The following is a 20,916-nucleotide window of genomic DNA, read 5'->3' as shown; positions in this document are numbered from 1 at the left end:
CCAACTTCCTGTGCGAAGGTTTGGATCCAGCCTACAAGAGCCATGATTGTAGGAGTATAATGAGAACTGGTGTTTATATAGTAATTTACAATATTCACAAGGATTTCCATCTATTGGCTTCTCACTACAACATTATTACAATTCCCACTTCACAGACAAGTAAACTAAGTCACGGACAGGCAAGGCTACCAGAGTTTGCATAGATAATCTCACAGACCTAACACTAAAACTCAGGTCTGCAGTGCTTCTACCTTCCATTTATATGGAATAGTTTGATGTTTAATATTTTGTGCGGATAAGTATTTGAGTCCTCTCTGCCCCGTAGTAGTATTGTACTTGGAATAGCTCCTGAATCTTCAGCTTCCTCGTGAAACAGAGGAAATAATACGGTTTACTATTTATGAGAATTGAATGGACTAAATCATGTAAAGCCCTGAGAACACAACGTAGCCCATAGTAGGTATTCAATAAAATCTAGCTGTCATTATGATTGGTCTGTCTTCTGCCATTTTCTTTGCTTTGCATTGAAGGGAACTGTCCATGATTTTAGATTATACTCAGAAGCCTTATGTTCCTAGGTTTCTGTTATCATAAACTATTATTACTATCTTTAGCTTTGGTAAGACCAGGAACCTGGAAACTAAGTAAGTTAAATGGATAGTATCGCTGGCATTAGTGCCCAACGTATTGTGGAACAATCATTTTCAAATGGTTTACCATACGTAATCCTTACCAGGAGTGCTCGTTTAAAATGCAGCTTCTTAAGCATCTCTCCTCCCATTCTGATTCTGGAATGGCCTGAGGCCCAGGAATCTACAGACTTCAACAGATATCCTTGGAGATCACAAGGAGCCCTGTGAAAAGCCCTGAACCGGTGTTGGCCCCTACCCTACTGCTGCTGCTGCTTCACTTTCTTCTCCTCCTCTTCTTCCTCCTGATCTACCTCCTGCTTCTTTATCTCCATTTCCTTTTCCTCCTTCTTTATTGTCATCACCATCATTCTCTTCATTCTCTTTGTCTTCTCCTCCAATTTCTTCTCATTCTTTTCTTTCTTCTCCTTCTTCTTCTTTTTGTAACCATTTCAAATAGGCTACTTGAAGTTATTTTCCACTATTAAGGTAGCTCTTTTGTTATCTCTTTGGAAAAAATGCAGCTGAACCTGGGGAAAAAAACAGAATCATGACTCAAAAAAAATATGTCTGTATATAACTTCCCAGGAGCCAATTAGGAAGACAGTCATTAGGTTGAGGTGATCCTTTGCTCACACATCACTGTAAGGCTCTGGCCCTCTCACCAAGAGTAAAAGAACCCACTCTTGTTTCCAGAGCTTATTAATGCTGGATTAAAATATAATACCTTGAGAGCACATTTTAATGTCTTTCCTGCGAAGATGCATAACTATATATGGATAGAATCATTGTTCCTACAATCCAAGATTACTTATGTATATCTATCTTTTGCTTCAAGCCAGCCAGGCACTCCAAGAACAATGTTAACAGTTTCTACATTCCACCGCAACATCCAACTTATTGCATCTAAATTCTGGGAACCTTGTCAAGAAAGCCAAGTGTCAATTAGGAAACTACTTAAGCTAACCAGTTGTGATCACCAATTTAAATACTATATCTTTATAGCTTCAAAGAAAGCAAATATTTTGCAATTACGAACTTTAAAAAGTATAAATAGCCATTGACGTGACTTTATCAGTCATTATCAATTCTTGCTGCAGTTAGTGTCTTGAAAACAATACTGATGCCCTGGCCCTAAGTCCACAGATTGTGCTTTAATTGATGTGGCATGGGTCACGCCAGGTGATTCTGTTGGGCATCACAGGATGTCCGTTGATATATATGAATCAAATTTATTTAACAATTTTCTTCTCTCTATATCCTTCTGCAAGTCATGGGCAGAGATTAAGCCTAGAAGTAAAATGAAGCGAGAATCTTAAGAACACTTTAGTCTCAACTACATGCATATTTTAGAGAAAGTGAAATATTAGTCTAGCATTTCTTCTTAACTATCTCAATTCTCTATTTCATGTGGTTAGGGTATACTTGATCTTGTCAAAATATTTCCAGCATCTAATAACATGTAGATTCTCGAGGGCATTCCAAATGAATCATAGCAATATAAGAAACGAAGATAGAAGCAAATTAAGTTTGGTCAACAATTTCTTTTGGTTGAATCAGAGTTGTCATAGAAGCAGCCACAAAGGTTGAGAGTCCACCCCACCTCATCCCTTCTGGAGCTTGTAAAGACTAACCGGACTGACTCACAGAAAGGGGGCATTCTTTGCACTAGGCTATGAGTTTAGGTTGTCTTCACTTCTCATCAAAAATAGATGCACTGAGATCATGACTTGCTAATAGGCCTCCTATAACAGATTTTTCACTGTATTGGTGATGGAAGTAAGACTCATTTCATTTAGTGTTTGAGTACTTGCTATCTGCCTTGATGCTCTGGCACTTCATGTAAAGTTTTATTGTTTTCTTTGTTTTGATATTTAAAGAACTTTGCAAATTGAATTCTTCTTTCATTTTATCTCAAGCTGTACAATCTGCTGGTTTCTATAATTTGAAATATCTTCTTTCTTTCAAATATTACCACCAAATCATTGTCATAACCCAAAAAAAATCCCTTCTATTACATTTTTTCTTTATGACAAAATTTCTGAAAATTTTTTCTTAACTAGTATTATAGCTCTTCTATTGAGTTTTTCATTTTCTCCATCATATTGTTAATTTCTAAAAGATCATTTTTATTTTATAAATGTTTCTTTTCATTTGTTCCTACTCTTCTCTCATGGTTACAGTATATTCTCATATATTTCAGAATATTAATGCTAGGAGGGTTTATTTGTTTGCTTGTTTGTTTTTATTTTTATTTATTTTTTGTTTTTTGGTTTCTTTTGCAAAAATAAAGTGACCACTATGGTGTTTTTTCCTGCATGGTTCAGTCCCTTTTCTCATGGCAAAAGCATTCCTCAAATTTCCAGTTATCCATGTTGCTAGATCACATTTGCGAGTGAGAAAAGAAAAGCTGTAATCACTTAAATGGCAAGTGGCAGCTGTGAGTTTTGCTGCACGATGGCCTGGCCAGGTAGAAGAGTTGAGAAGACCTCCATGCCAGAGTTGTTAAGCCTTTCCTCCTGGGTTAGTTGGATTCCAAAGAGAACACTTCCTGACCTGCAATCTTCAGCAAAAAGGACCAGCTGTCAGAGGAAAAGGACCAGCTCTCAGAGGAAAAGGACAAGAACCCTGAGGACCATATTCACTGTGCCTCACTTAGTTCCATGTTCAGTGTGAAGTCTCCACCCTTAACTGTGCCTGCTGTCTCTGGGAAAATGTCCTCAGTCTCTTTGCTGGGTGACAAAGGGATAGTTTTCGGCAATAAACAGTGATGAGGGAAATTGGGGAAGACTGTTTCTGAAATAGACTTTCAAGCAACCTTCCTTATTTTCCCATCTATTTTCATCCCAATTTCAAGCTATTTGGTGCCTGCTAATTCCTAAGTCATGGGAATTCTGAGGCATAGAAAGGGTTAGTTCTTGGCTTTCCCTGCTGCTGGATTAACATTTTATTTTCCTGGGTCTGCTAAATTATTTGCTTTTCTGCTTTCATAATTTTTTTGCTATTGCTTCTTGCCTGTACTCCTGTTCTTCCTATTTCATAAGTTTATGTCCTTAAAAAAAAATCCCATCTCCGTAGTTTTTGAGAGGTTTTAGTGGGGAGTGAAAGTAGACACATATATTTAATCAACTAAGTTTACCTGGAAGTATAGTAGCCAAACAAATCGATACACTCTAAGTGTCCCCCAATATTTGATAAGTTAAAGTATATTTAACCCATTTAATAAAAAACTATGAAACCATTACAAATTATGCCAGTAAATAGTTAATGACATAGAACTATATCAATGTATTAAGTAGGAAGTGATAGGTTGATAGCATTAATAATAGCAGCAAGCTAAGCAATGTCTCTGTCCTCACCCTTCTGCTAAGTACTTTAAATGGATTATTTTACTTAATCACACAGAAAAATTCTATAAAGAAGCAACTGTTATTGTCAATTTTATAGATAGGGAAACTGGGGTTTAGAGAGATTCAGCAATTTGCCCAAGGTAACAGTGTTTTGGGCCCAGATTTGAGAAGACTATCACTGGACTCTAAATAAAGGAAATAGAACTTACAGGCACCAATGAATTCTTTGTTCATAAGCTGTATCAAGCATCAAAAGGGTATGAGAACATTGACAAAGATGCATTTGACCAAGATGGCCTCTGATGTTCTCCTTCTTCCAAGGAATGAGATAGTGGTCAGCAGCTTGTGCAAGTGAGATATCTGATAGGTCTTTAGAAACCCACAAGAGTGGTCAGGCTTGCTTTCTTTCCTGCTTTTCAGGCTGTTTCATTGTCCAAAGATAACTTATTCTACCACGAAAGGTAATACTTCTCCTGGCTAATAATCCTGACATCCAGGCCTTTGGCCTTTGTGTGGGTTCTGGGTTAGGAGATTCTTATTGTGACACACTGAAGTGATTTAACTTTATTTTGAGCCTGAATTTCAAGAATTTTCCATTTATATGCATTTAGTAGCTCTCTATAGACAGGTTTGCCACAACCTGTTTTATACAGTTAATAAGTGAAGTTTGAAGGATATTATTCAATTCATATAAAATAAAGAGAAACTTTTTTTTAATCCATATAAAATTCTCTTTTGAAATTTCAAGGAATGTGTCTCCAGCTGTCCTCAGGATGTGTGTTAGAATAGTGGATACTATTATCAGTTTCACTGTTCTTACAGCCTCTCCTTGACAGCCTAATGTCCGTGATTAAAACATTTACCAATGCCCATGGAGAAAGAAAACTATTCCTCCTTTTCTTTTCAAAGAAACACCTTGCCCATTGAACCCCAGACTGAGCATATATACAGACTTATGATGGTAAATTCAAAACATGCAGAGTGTGGTTGGTTGAGGATTGAAAAATAAAGGCAATGTGGTGAAATTCCATGTCTACACAAAATATAAAAATTAGCTGGTCATGGTAGTGTGCACCTGTGGTCCCAGCTACTATGCAGGCTAAGGTGGGAGGATGGCATTAAGGCCAGGAGTTCAAGACAGTAGTGAGTTATGACAAAGAAAAAGAAAGGCTTAGTGTAGCGACCTTATCTGCTGGCCCTGAAGGAAAGACCTGGCCTCCTTGCTCAGAAACATAATGTGTCCCTTTTGAATGTTCTCTAGACCTCCATGGGCTGTCATCTGAAATGGTTTCTGTCTGACTAACTTTACCTCTCTTTTCCTCTTCATATCATTTCTTCATAGATTTTTTTTAAATCCTCTCTCTTCTCTCAAAGTCCCACTCTTCTATTTTGGGAACATGCCATGGCTTACTCTAGAATCCTTAAGTTCCCAGTCAGGCCTTGTTTTGTAAATTTCCTTAGTCTTGTGCATTTTTTGCAGATCCCTGGAATTCTCTTCTGTGCCTTTTTTTGATGCTGGGTTCTGAACAAAAATAAACCCAATGTCCATCCCATGGTTTGTGTGAATCTGACCAAGGCCAGGGGTAATGGGGGTGAAGTGTTCTACTTGGAATTGCAAATTAATCTTTTTCTTTTGAGGCAGGGTCTTACTCTGCATCCAGGCTGGAGTGAAGTGGCACAATCTGGGCTCACTGCAGCCTCAACCTCAAGGGTGCCAGCAATCCTCGCACTTCAGCCCGCTAAGCAGCTGGAGCCACAGGCATGTGCCACCACTCCTGGCTGATTTTGTTTATTTTTCGTAGAGATGAGGTCTCATTATGTTGCCCAGGCTGGTCTTGAACTCCTTAGCTCAAGCTCAGACTTCCAAATGACAGGGTGACTTTCTTTAAGGTGCTGGAATTACAGGCATGAGCCACCCTGTGCAGCTTCGCAATGATTCTCAGCATCCAAAAAAAAAAAAAAAAAAAAAAATCAGAGAACTCCATAGATTACCTCTCTGAGAAAACCCTCAATTTGGTCTACATAAGAATCCTGTACTCTGATTGTTAATATAACCTGACTTCACTGTGGTACAAGAATTATTTGTTCATAACCCTGTATTACATTGCAAACTGCTCTACCATTAACATAACATTACTTTAAAAGATATCATGGCCCATTGTATCTCTGTAATTTGGGGGCTTTCTTCTGTGTTTGCAGAGTATGTTTGTGGCAGGATGAAATTTTGAGACATTAACAAGGTTGCCCAAGCTCCTTTCCTATTCAGTCAGCAGCAGGAATTGCTTCAGAGAGGATGCAGGGTTTTAAGCCAAGAACACAAAAAGAAAATAAGCAGTCAGTGCTCAGCCTCTGAATTGCTAAAAATAAAATTTAAACCTCACTGAGGAGATGGAAATCTATAAAGTCAAGGTCATTGATATTCAAGATCCAGTTTCTTTTGAGCAGCAAGAGGCCAAGCCCCAAAGGAAGTCAGGCGTAAGGTTTGTGCCATAAACAATGGAATGGAAAGAGAATAGATGAAGAGTCAGGCTGCTGTATCCTAGAGACTAGATAAAGGTTGCTTGGGCTGGAGAAAAAAGAGTTACTTTGAAGAAAAAGCATCTGTGGAATATGAGCGTGCCACTTCAGCTTCTGTCCTCATCAGACCAACGTCTAAAGAAAGAGGGTGACTGAGCTTTCTGTCATTTGGGGGATTTGGAAGGAAAGGTAGGATTCTAAGTGTTCAACAAACAGAAAATCACAAGCATTGGCCAGTTAGAAGAGATGCCCAATTCATCCAAATGATCATTCTGGTGTATGTTGGTTCAATGACAGACCTGGAGAGGGCACAAACGGCTGGTTCCCGTCTAAGAATTCAGTGTGGCAGGAGTCCTGCATAGCTGCTGCACAGCATGGTGGGAAAGGAGGAATTAAAACAAGCCCAGGAATGAGAAGCCATGAGACAGCTTTGAGTTTCTCTCAGACTTCCAAGTGATAGAGTGACAGCGGAAAGTGTGCAGGCCCTAGGGGCCTTAGATGTGGCTGAGAGAGCACCAGGGGGCTTGAGGAAGCTTGAACTCATGCTCAGACCCCAGGCAGTAGCAGAAGTCATGGGCATAAGGTCCAATTTATAGAGGCTAGGAAGTTAAATAGCAGCTGATGCCAGCAGAAGGCACAGAATAGCCACCGACTACATATACCCAGCACACACACGTGTGCACACACACTCATCCACATGCTCACACACCACACACACACATCCACACACTCACACGCCTCACACTCACAGACACCAACACACATGTCTGTATGAACCCTCTGTGGAATTTAAATGTAACTTAAGGGCAGAAAATGGACAAGGGCAGAACCTTAAAAATGCCTGAGTTTAAAATGAAAATGACTAAGGAATAATTTGACTGGGGTTACTTGGAAACACTTGGTCAAAGGTTCTGATTTTAAAAGGAAACATGAGTTACAATAAAAATGACATTTATTTATAGAAAAATAAAGATACATGTTACCCATTAGATGCCTACTCCAACGTGTGCGAGTTGTGTGCATGTGTATGTGTGTGTGTAAAATTTATCACTTACCTTTTTAATATATGTTATATCAGCTGAGGTGCCCTGTCAGTGACATTCCAATTAAATTGGCTCTAATGCTGTCCACTGTGTGTTGAAACCCCATGTTTTCTGATTTCTCTGGAAAACATACAACAAGAAGTAAAAACCTGCTCTGCTATACAACAGCTTTCTGTCCTACATCAGTGATTTTCAAACATTTTAAATGCTGGAGACATCATTCTGGATGGAACTCTCATATATTAAAAAAAAAAAAAAGATAAAGCCAGGTCCATTCTGGACAAGCAGAGATGAGGGACAAGAACCAGCTTAGGGTATCTGTCCAGAATATTTTTATGCAGCTGAAGTGCCCTTACAAAGAAAGGCATTTTGAAAGCTACCGCCATACTCATTGCTATCCTAGGTGAATTCCAGAAAGTGTATTAACATGTGTGGGGTTATAAATCTTAAAGTCTCAGGTTTGACTCCAAATGGAACAGGAAATCTATGCATAAAATATTTCTAATTATGTCCCTTGAGGTTTTGAGACCATGTAAGTGTTTGTGATGCTGAATTTAAAAAATAAGTGAAAGCTAGTGACCAAATATTTGCTCTGGCATATGAAGACCATCCTGTCAGCTATCCAAAAAGCAATTTGCTATATTTCATTCATTCATTCACTCAACAAATGTATGTTACGCTTTTATCAAGTACTAGGCATTGTGCTAGCTGCAATGGAAGCAGTTTCCCTGGCCCTCACTGACTGTTAGAGCTTTACATGAGTTCCTTGAACTATAATGCTTCCACGGCTTGCAGCCTTTTCAGATCAGAACCTGAATGTCTGAATGTATTTCTGTTAGTGTGCAAACTCTTGAAGCTCTTAGTGGGTTTAGTCACTTTCAAAAAGGTCAATACAGAAACTCTAAATATCTAGAACATGCCCAGGTTTACCATATTCACATAAGGGAGGAGGCTAGTCTAATATACTGGACCATAAAGATCATATTACTGATCAAAAAATGTAGTCAAGCAGAAATCGTCAAACACATTTCTATTTGCTGCATAACTGGATCATGTGCCATTTAAAAAATGCAACCATTCCCAGACCCAAACTCCCTGGATAAATCATGAAGAAAACCGGTGTTTAAAAAAATACTTAGTGCTTTTTTTGTATCAAGTTTATACACCTAGCTAGATAAATTACTTCTGCTAGGCTTATTATGAAAAACAACAATCCTCTGCCCTCCCCAGTCTGTCCCATTTCCAGCTTCTTCAAGAAATCTTCCCACTTCATAGCTTTCAGTATTTTGCCTCAATATCTCTAAATAATATCATTTTCCTTTTTCTTGATAGTTTTTAGTTTTAGGCATTGTGTAGTCTAAAAACGTCTCTCTCCTTAACCACCAATGCATTCTTGCCATACACAGTAACTTCTGTCCCTGCATAGTTACATCACAATTCTGTTTAGACACATATTCAGTGTTCACATCAGGGGTCTTCAACCCTAAGTCCATGGAACAATAAAGGTCTGTGTGACCTGTTAGGAACCAGGCTGCACAGCAGGAGGTGAGCATCCAGTAAGCAAGCATTACCACCTAAGCTCTGCCTCTTACTCCACAAGTGAGGAATCTAGGTTGCATGTTCCTATGAAAATGTAATGCCTGATTATCTGAGGTGGAACAATTTCATCCTAAAACCATCTCCCTATCCCTGCATCCCCCCTCCCCTGATGCCTGCCACCATCCATGGAAAAATTGTCTTCCATGAACTCAGTCCCTGGTGCCACTTTGTGAATATACTTTGCATAGCCTAATTATGTAAACCAGGTTAGGAACCACTGGTTTACATATGCTATGATTGCTTTTTTTTTTTCTTACTTTATCAGGTGTATTTTTGCTTAGTTTTCTATGCATTTATCACCAGTTCATCCCTAAATTCTCACCCATTTGTCCAGTCTTCTCTCATTATGTTCAAATGCATTAAGTAATTCATCAATGCCATCTTCCTGGGAACATTTTCCAGAGCCTGCTGGCCTGGCCTATCTGGACAGGACTCTCTTTATGTCTGGTGCACTTTGGTGGGCGAACCCTTCATCATCATCAAGGATTCTCTTCACCACTCTCTTAAGATGGAGTCAGTATTCTGGACCCCGTTGTCCCCTGCCATCTTGGCATTTTTCCTGTTTTTATGGGGCATTTTTTAGCAGATTTCTGAGAAACAGTGCATGTCTGAAAATGCCGGAAATATACCCCCATATTTGATTTCTCAAAGGACTAAAAATAGAATTACCCTTTGATCCAGCAATCCACTAGTGGGTTCATCTCCATACAGGACATCTCCATAAAGGACAGAAATCATTTTATCAAATGCACCTGTATGTTCATCACAGAGCTGTTTACAACAGCAAAGTCATGGAATCCACCTAAGTGCCCATCAAGAGATGACGACTGGATTTAAAAAATGTGATATCTATCTATCTATGTGTCTGTATCTGGAGATAGATATATAGATCATGGAATACTACTTAGCAAAAAAAAAAAGAAATTACATTTTTTGTAGCAAAATGGGTAAAATTGGGTGTCATTATTCTTAGTGAAATGACTCAGAAGCAGAAAGTCCAAAATCTCAATGTTCTCAAATGAGAGCTAAACAAGGGGTATACACAGACATAAAGATTGAAACGACAGACACTGGAGACTCCAAAAGGGTGAGAGAGAGGTGAGGGTTGACATATAACCTCCTGGGTACAATGTACACTATTCAGGTAATGGAAAGCCCAGACTTCACTACTAGGCAATGTATCCATATAACACAACTGCACTTGTCCCCCAAATCCATAAAAATAAATAAATAACCCTCATATTTGAGAGTTTGGCTAGATATACAATTCCCATAAGAAATATAATTTTTCCTGAATAATTGCAGATGTTGCTAATGCCTTACCACTGATGTAAGTTTTTGAGAAGTTCATAACTCTCTTCTGTATTTTCTGAGGGTTTTTTAAAAATTAAAAAGTTCACCCCTAGTGTTCTGAAATTTCACAATGATGAGGTTCAGCACAAGTCTATTTTCATCCTCTGTGCTGGACATTTAGGGTATCTTTCAATCTGGAAGCTCATTTTTATCTCTGAGTCCCAAGGTATCTAATCTTAGCAGTCACTCAATAAATGATGATTGAATCAGACTAAACTGATTAAGAGTTCATATTAAAAAAAAATTTCCTCCTCCTGGGATGCCCTGCTTCTACAGCATCTTCATATAGTGACATTCTGCCCATCCACCAAGATCTGACCTGTGCCCTCTTCTCTGATTCCTCCAATCTTCCCTTGCAGCCCTTAAGTGCACATACTATTTTGCTCCTGTGATACCTGTTTAATTGCTTATATAGATTCTACATAATCTTAGACTGTACACTCCTGGAGGGCAGACATCCAGTCTTATATGTCTTTGTGTACTATCTACCACCTCCACAATACCTCTAAGAATCTAACCCTGCACTATGCAATTTTCAATGTCTGTTAATGAATAAATAAATAAAGGAATACATAAAATAAAACTAGTGCGCTTTAGAAAAAATCCTGTCACACAAACCTGACAAAAACAAGCAATGGGGAAAGGATTTCCTATTTAATAAATGGTGTCAGGAAAACTGGCTAGCCAAATGCAGAAAACTGAAAATGGACCCCTTCCTTACACCTTATACAAAAATTAACTCAAAGTAGATTGAAGACTTAAACATAAGACACAAAACCATAAAAACCCTAAGAGAAAACCTCTGCAATACTATTCAGGACATAGGGATGGGCAAAGTCTTCATGACTAAAACACTAAAAGCAATGGCAACAAAAGCCAAAATTGACAAATGGGGTCTAATTAAACTAAAGGGCTTCTGCACAGCAAAAGAAACAATCATCAGAGTGAACAGGCAACCTATAGAATGGGAAAAAAAATTTGCAATCTACCCATCTAACAAAGGGCTAATATCCAGAATCTACAAAGAACTTAAACAAATTTACAAGAAAAAAACAACCCCATGAAAAGTAGGCCAAGGGGGCCAGGTGCAATGTTTCATGCCTGTAGTTCCAGCACTTTGGGAGGCAAAGGCAGGCAGATCACAAGGTCAGGAGTTTAAGACTACCCTGACCAACATGGTGAAACCCCATCTCTACTAAAAATACAAAAATTAGCCGGGTGTGGTGGCACATGCCTGTAATCCAGCTACTCAGGAGGCTGAGGCAGGAGAATCACTTGAACCCTGGAGGCAGAGATTGCAGTGAGCCAAGATCACACCACTGCATTCCATCCTGGACAATAGAGCGAGACTCCATCTCTAAAAAAAAAAAATGTGGGCAAAGGATATGAACAGACAAAAGAAGACATTTATGTGGCCAAAAAAAATATGAAAAAAAGCTCATCATCACTAATCATTAGAGAAATGCAAATCAAATCCACAATGAGGTATAAAATTCCCACATTGAATTTTGAACTCTATTGGCATTGACTTAGGCAGTATTGTTAAAGTTATCTCATGCCAGTTAGAATGGCGATCATTAAAAAGTCAGGAGGCAATGGATATTGGAGAGGATGTGGAGAAATAAGAACACTTTTACACTGTTGGTGGGAGTTTAAATTAGTTCAACCATCGTGGAAGACAGTGTAGTGATTCCTCAAGGATCTAGAACCAGAAATACCAAGGATCTAGAACCAGCAATTCCATTACTGGGTATATACACAAAGTATTATGTTATTCTATTATAAAGACACATGCACATGTATGTTTATTGCAGCACTGTTCACAGAAGCAAAGACTTGGAACCAACCCAAATGCCTATCAATGACAGACTAGATAAAGAAAACGTGGCACAGGTATACCATGGAATCGTATGCTCCCATGAAAAAGGATGAGTTCATGTCCTTTGCAGGGAAATGGATGAAGCTGGAAACCATCATTCTCAGCAAACTGACTCAGGAACAGAAAACCAACCACTGCATGTTCTCACTCATAAGTGGGAGTTGAACAATGAGAACACAGGGACACAGGGAGAACATCACACACCAGGGCCTATAAGTGGGTCGGGGGATAGGAGAGGGATAGCAGGGGTCGGGAGGTAGCGGAGGGATAGCAGTAGGAGAAATACCTAATGTAGATGATGGATTGATGGATGCAGCAAACCACCTGGCACATGTATACCTATGTAACAAACCCACACATTCTGCACATGTATCCCAGAACTTCAAATATAAATTTTTTTTTTAAAAACCCTGTCACAGAAATTCCAAGTAACTAAGGAATGACTTCAGCTAATGAACAAACATGATTCCTACAGTTAAAAAGACAAAGAATTTATTTATTTCAGTTAAGGAAGAATGCTCCATATTAAAGCTGTAGCCACCCTGAAAGAAAAGAAAAGAGAGAAGAATTTAGAAAAGGATCCAGATACATCAAGACCAAAACCACAACAATAACAACAGTAGAAACTGGCCTTGGTTAGTTCTAATGAGCAGGATTTTTGTCCTGCAAGACCTGCACACTTTCCTCAAGATTTCTTTCTAAATATCCATAGATAAAAATTGTTTATTTTGCCTAACTCTCCAAATATATCTTTTTCTTTTTCAACTATTGTGTAAAATGAGGTCTTAGAACTACTGTAGCCCATCTACGTGTTGTCCTTAAAACTAGCTCCAAATAGAAACCTACTACAGGGCAGCCATATAATCTATGTTACCTCATTAATCCTGACAACAGTCCTTTGAAAAATATCATTATGCCCATACCGCAGACAAGAAACCTAAAGCCAGAGAGATAAAACAACCAGTCCAAGGTCTGAAATTAGTGAGTTCCTAAGCCTATATTTGAACCTAGGTCCAAAGTCAATTTCCCTTTAGAATGCTACATTGCTACTTTTATGTTATAATAACGCAAAAGAGGTGCTAGTATTGACTGACAATAGTCCCAGCACTGTAATTATATCTTCCAGCAGTTCAGTCATCTCATGATGCCGTAATATTCATGGTAAAAGCAAACACTTTTGTAGAGGCAGGGATCCAGTCATGGCCATACACATCAAGGCAACTGCTGTGTCTGTCCTGCAGTCTGCCCTGTGCTGAGTCTAGTGGGAGCTACACAGTACTGGAAGACCCAGTCCCCTTCTCTGGTAAATTAAGCTGAACAGAGAATTGTTTCTTTTCAAAATTCCTGTATTTATCAAGTGTTTTACCAGTGGCAATTGGAATGATTTTAGGTGGCTGGTTCATTTATCTCAGAATTAAGTAATATTGAATCTCAAAAAGAGATGTATTCCCTCTTCTATCCCTCCAAAAACCATCAAGGATAATGACTCAGTTTGGTGCGAATATGCTTTTAAAATGAATGCTAATCTCTTTTGCCAATGAAATGAAAGCAGGCATTTGGCTCAGAGCCTTTGGCAAGCAACAGAGAATTTATTTTATTGGCATTTCTATTTATGGCAATTGATGCTAATTTTCTATTTGTGATAGTGATAAAATTTTCCTTTCTAAATAAATAGGATAAAAAGGGAGTCAATTAAAATAAAGATATTTAAAAAATAATGCAGGCATATGGCAACAATACATATTAAATAACACAAGGATATGGCAAGACAGTTCACTCTGGAAAATGGAAGACTGAAATACGGCCCAGAGGGAGTAGGCAGGGTCTCAGGAAGCCAACCCTGCAGCCTCTCCTGGCACTATGCTCATTCCAGCTCAATTGCAGGGAAAGCTGTCTCCAACTTCTGTGAAGGATGAAAGTCAAAAATTTTTTTCAATAGAAGAGAAATTGTGCCCCCAAAAATTATTCATATAAGCTTGTTCTCAGTAATTATGTGCTATCATAAATAAACAGAGTGACCAAAGGGTAATTTTTATTCCAGGCACTATAAATGTCTTCTGGAAATAAAAGTTGTTTATACAAAAAAACAGATAATAAACCTTGGCAACATGGTTCCAGTAATTAAAAAGAGTTTCCTTTGAAGAGAGCAAACTAGAATAAGCAGGAAATCCATTTGTTACTTAGTTGCAACAGCTAAAGAGGTTCTTACCTCCTGTACAACCTTTCTCTTCTCATGAGCTTGTCAACAATACCAAGCTCTATCCACTCAGGACCTCAGTCCTGCCATTCCCTCAACCTAAACCCTCTCATCCCTGGCTTTTCACATAGCTTAACCCTCACAGAGGCCTCAGTTGAACAACTTAATTCCATCTCCCCTCCGTATTTTGCTTTTTTGCTGCATGCCATTTTTCTTCATAGCTCTTACCATAGCTTGGAATTAGGCATGAATTGATTTGGTTTTTGTTTGTTTGTTTGTTTTTCTGTCTCTTCTTTTATATTTTAATGTCTCTGATGGCAAACTCTGTATCTATTTAGAGATGGTCATATCTCCAGCACCTGGCCCAGGAGGCCTTCAACATGGAATTGCTGAAACGAAGAAGGGATGAGGCACTGAGCTCCTGAAGATGGAGGAAGAGGCAGCTCTGTGGGGAGGAAAATGACAGCTGATGACGCTCACTCCAGAGATAAGGCAGAAAACAACAAAAAAAAGTCCCTATGTCCAAAACAGAAAACAAAAGTGAGGAACAGGAATGGGTATAAGTTGACAGAATAAACTTCCCCTCATCCTCAATATTAGTAAGACAATAGGGAATGGTGGGGATATCTAATGACCCAAAGAAAGCATGACTCAAGCCCTGTAAAGACAGTGGATGGAACTTAGCTCCATCTAATACTCGTGATGAAGGAAAAAGAGGCCAATATGACCAGACTTTGATTTTCTTTTCAAGAAAAGCTTGAAATCTAAATGTTTATGTGAATTCTGCTCATTTTAATGCTGGAAACTAAATCAAAGTGTTTAAAACTTTGCAGGAGCCACTATTTAGTGAGCTAAACATACATATCTGGACTGCCACTTTGTGATCCATACTCTGATGAAAACCTCTATTACTTTTGCAGGTTTTTCTAGAGGCAAACTCTCTTACAAATATACAGTTACAGGAATATGTAACTACTCCTCAGTACCTACTCCCACCACTTGGAAATCTAGATGGTTTAACATTCAACTTTTCCAAGAACACAAGAATATCAATACTATTGCTCTGAATTCTATATTACAAATCCATGTTGATTCAATAATCTCCCTTTAATATGCCCAACTTATTTCATTCATTAATTTACTTAAACAGTTGAGTACCTATGCTGTACCAGGCACTGGCATAAAATTGCAAGTGTTATGGACATGTTCTTGGCCTCCTTGGGCTTCTGTCTCATGAGGGAGGATTCAGAAAGGTAGTGATATGGTTTGGTTGTGTTCCCACCCACATCTCATCTTGAATTTTAGTTCCTATAATCCCCACTTGTGGGAGGGACGAGGTGGAGATCATTAAATTATGGGGGCATTTTCCCCACCCTGTTCTCACGATAGTGAGTTCTCACAAGATCTATTGGTTTTATAAGGGGATTTTGCCCCTTTCACTTGGCATTTCTCCTTCCTACCATCATGTGAAGAAGTGTATGTTTCCCCTTCTGTCATGATTGTAAGTTTTCTGAGGCCTTCCCAACCCTGTGGAACTGAGTCAATTAAATCTCTTTCCTTTATACATTACCCAGTCTTGGATATGTCTTTATTAGTAGTGTGAGAGTAGACTAATATAGGTAGACAGCAGTTATGTTGCTACCACCCAGAGATTATTAGCACCCTGCCTGATTTTTCCTTCTCCCTCATTCTGCACACCAATCAATCCTGATATCTGACTGATTCTTAGATCTCTCAAGTTCCCCATTTGTTTTTGCTTCATACCCATTTCTGCTTCCCTAGCCCGAGTCAATATCATTTTCTCATTTAAACTACTAAAACAACACTTGAATTCACCTCTCTCTCTTTCTACCCTTTGGGCATCTGCCATTGTCTGCCCTCAACACAACTGTCAGAATAATCCTCTTTCAAAATGAGCTAAATCATGTCATCCTTCTATTCAAAACTCTCCAATAACTTTCCATGTCAAAGTAAAGCTGTAAGATTGACTAACCAGGGCCTAGATCTAGCTACATTCCCTCCTCATCTCCCATGTTCCACCTCATCTGTGTTGCTCCAACCATCCTGGATGCCTTTCCAAACCTACCAAATTCACTCCTACCCCAGCACCTTTGCCCTTGCTCTTCTTTCTCCCTAGCATAGTCTTCTTCTCACCTGCACCCTTTGCACAAGCAAATCTCTTGGAATTCTTCACTCTCTTTTCTCTTCCAATCCGAATTAGACTTTTCAAAGGAGTCTGGAAGGTCTGTCATCTTCCTCAACCCAGAATGAACTGTCACTGTCCTCCACTTGGAAGCCACTGCACCCAACACCAGGGACACACACCTGATCAAGACCACATAGGAAGGCAGCTGTTATTTTTTCCTATTCAGGGTTTATAACTCATTTGTGCAGCTTGTAATTAAGTTTTAAAACTCATTTCATCCCTTTTACATTCCTGATTTTGCTTTGGAAAATCAATGAAGGATAATGTGTATTTACAGAAAAGGAGTCTTGCTGCTGTCTGATTTCATGGGTTGACAGCTCACCCAGTCTGTTGTCATATAGAACAGAGATTGGGGAACTATGGCCCCGGGCCAAATCTATCCAGTCACCTATTTTTGTACAGCTGCAAAACTAAGAATGGTTGTTACTTTTAAAAAGGTTGAAAAAAATTGAGACTAATAATAATATTTTGTAAGATGGGAAAATGTTACAAAATTCAAATTTCCATGTTCATAAATAAACTCTTGTTGGAATGCAGCCACACTCGTTTGTTTATATGTTGTCTACGGCTGCTTTTACACTATGCTGGCAGAGTCCAACAGTTGCAAAAGACACCGTATGGCCTGCAAAGCCTAAAGTGCTGTCTGGCTCTTTACAGAAACTAAGATCTAGAAAAGTGATTACCACACTTTGAGATTTCATGAATCAGTAAAATTTAAGGATGGAGGAGGAGGAGGGTAAACACATAGTTGCCAGCGTTTGGGTTTTTGTTAAGGAAAGACACAAAAAATCTTGTTATCTCTCATCACCCACCACAATTTAATATAAGAAAGAATAGTATAACACAAAAAAGTAAGAATGGATATAATTTCAGAAAAAAAGGAATCTTAGGCAGTTACAAGCTCAGGCCTTCTAACTACTTTGAATCTGGGGTCTAGTTTTCTCCATGTGTGGGAAATTGGCCTCATTGTGTAACCCTTTTAATCTTTAATTTTCTTGATTTAAACTTTTAAGGGATGTCATAAGAAGTTTCAGAATTAATTTTTTTAGTATTATTAATTACTTCAATAAGCTGACAAGTTTGTAGGCTTCCCAACTTTCCCACATCATCTTTATCCAACTCACAACCTCAGATCTCACCCTACTAAAAATGCCCATGTCATGGGAAATGTATGACAGTTTTCAGCATTCAGCATCTGTTGCTTCTTATTATTTACTACCTTTATTTATGCATTCTAGGAACCAAGTGAGTTTTAATGACCTTGAAGGTGGAGACTAACTGTGTAAACTTTTTCATGTTTCGGTACCTAATGTGATGCCAGGAATAAAGTGAGTGCTTCTGTACTGTATACAGTTCATCCCTGTGATTGAGCAATACCCTGGCTCTCAACACTGTCCCTTCTGCTTAATCCATGGAAAATACTAAGGGTGAGAAATGAATAAAATCATCAGTCTTTTCTACTTACCAGAAATAAAAGTCTGCTTTCCAGGACTCGTTAGGGTGCTCCAGTCTTGGCAATACAAACATGACAGAAGGCCGCCTTGTGTTAAGGAGATGACCACCCCTTTTATATCATTCATTTCTTCTGTGGTCGTATAATGTAATTTAGATCTCAAACTCAGAAGCATTTTGCATGCCAACCATGTGGCACAAAATCAGGTAAAGTCCCTGTCAAAATGGGACACTGGGTTAATAAAGCCTGCTATCCTCCATAAATAACATCAAGAAAAAAAATTAATATCGTAGTTGAAATGTATAATTTGCTGACTTAGACGAAAATGGGCCATAATGGCTTTAAAAACATTAAGTGTAATAATTACAGGATTCAGCTGTTTAATCTTTAATTCAACAGAGGACCAGAGAGCCCTCCTAACTCCCTTGGAGTTTTCTCTCTTTCTCTCTGTTGGAGCCAACCCTGCAGAATAATTAAAAATAATTTCTGAGTAGCCACACATGTAGGCAATCAGACCCAATATAGAAAACACCTGCTTTTACTTAATTCTGGACTGCTTACTAATAGAACATATTTGTCTTGGGACACTGTGTTTGCTTGTGTAATTATGCATAGCACATTTTCAGATTTTACTGCAGATTGGTTGTGAAATCAGTTTGAGTGTGTGTAGGTAAGCAACACACAAAAACCCTCCCTCATCTTCTATACAAACATACATAAGCAGAACAAGGCTCCACCTTCCCTTCTGCCCACACTATGTGGTACAAACAGGAAGCAGTGAACAGCTTTGATCTTTCCAGGCTTAGCAACCAGTCTTCTTTAGTTAACAGTTCTAGACCTCTCCAGCCAGAAGGGGTGGAAAATACACAGGTCAGAAGCTAGACAGATAGCGCTGACAAATAGCCCTGACACCATGGAACTAGAAGAGGCTTTGATCTGGTGGGATGATCCTCTTCAAGTGGTCAGAGTTTCAATGTCATGCATATTAGCTGCACTTTGACAATGGTTTTCATGACATAACTCAGAAGAAGATTATTATGAGAGTCACAAAAGAATGAGAAGAGTCATTTGAGGGCATGGAGAACATGGGCATGGACACAGAGTGAAGAATTGTAAGGAGAATACGACTAGAAAAGAAATAGAACTCAAATACAGGGAGGGAAGCATGGCATACTGGGGACTGTCAGGGGGATGGGAGGCAAGGGGAGAGAGAATTAGGACAAATACCTAATGCATATGAGGCCTAAAACCTAGACGACAGGTTGATAGTTGCAGCAAACCACCATGGCACATGAATACCTGTGTAACAAACCTGCATGTTCTGCACATGTGTCAAACTTAAAGTAAAATTAAAAAAAAAATAAATTCTGAGTACAAAAAAAACTTCAAATACAAAGAATCAGATTAGAATTAAAAGTGGCATTCCATAGCTTTGTTCGCATATGTAAATTGAAATGAAGTGGAGAATAGAGACAATGGACTGGAAAAAGTCATGCTTGTGTAAAGTAGCTGCGTATTTACGGTAAAAGTATTTTTAGGCTTCAATTATTTCACATTTTCCTCAATTTTACACTTGTTTGGGGTGGACAGAAATATATGAACATATTAAACACAGTCATGATTTCTGTATAAACTATATGTCCATAGACCATACATTTTTTAGATAACAGCTTTATTGAGGTATAAATCACATACTATAAAATTCACCATTTTAAAGCCTGTTATTTAGTGGGCTTGTTGTATTGTGTGCAGCTATCACACACTAACCAATTTTAGAGCATTTCGTCTCCCTCCCCCAGAACCCCAAACCCATTAGCAATCAACCACTCTCCATTGCCTCCTCCTCCAGCTTCTGGCAATAGTCTGCTTTCTGTCTACAGACACTGGAGATATTCTACATAAATGGAATCATACAATATATGGCATTTTGTGTCTAGCTTCTTTCACTTAATGCAATGTTTTCAGGATTGCTCCATGCTGTAGCATATTTCGTTACTTCATCCCTTTTTATGACTGAATAATGTCCATTTTATGGATATCTCACATACTGTTTTTACCCATTCATCAGCTGATGAGCATTTGAATTGTTTCCACTTTTTGTTTATTGCAAATAATGCTACTAAGAACATGTGTATACACGTTTTTATCTGGATATGTTTTTTATTATCTTGGATATATAACAGTAGAATTGTTGGATCATAGTCCTTTGGATATATACCCAGTAATGGGATGGCTGGGTCAAATGGAATTTCTATTTCTAAGGCCTTGAGGAATCGCATATTCTCACTCATAGGCGGGTGATGAAAAATGAGAACACATGGACACAGGGAGGGGAGTACTAAACAATGGGGTCTATTGGGGGGAAAAGGGGAGGGCCAGTGGGAGGGGGAGGTGGGGAGGGATAGCCTGGGGAGAAATGCCAAATGTGGGTGAAGGGGAGAAAGGAAGCAAAACACACTGCCATGTGTGTACCTATGCAACTCTCTTGCATGTTCTGCTCATGTACCCCAAAACCTAAAATGTAATAAAAAAATATAAAAAATTAAAAAAATTAAAAAAAAAGAATTGTTGGATCATGTAGCACCTCTCTATTTACCTTTCTAAGGAATTTTCTAGAACTGTTTCTAAAGCAGTTGCGCCATTTTTCATTCCCATCAGGAAGGTTCTAATATCTCCACATCCTCACTAAC

The sequence above is a fragment of the Callithrix jacchus genome, chromosome 2 (assembly GCF_049354715.1).
Source record: "Callithrix jacchus isolate 240 chromosome 2, calJac240_pri, whole genome shotgun sequence".
Lineage (NCBI taxonomy): Eukaryota > Metazoa > Chordata > Mammalia > Primates > Cebidae > Callithrix > Callithrix jacchus.
Note: the sequence above shows the minus strand (reverse complement) of the source record.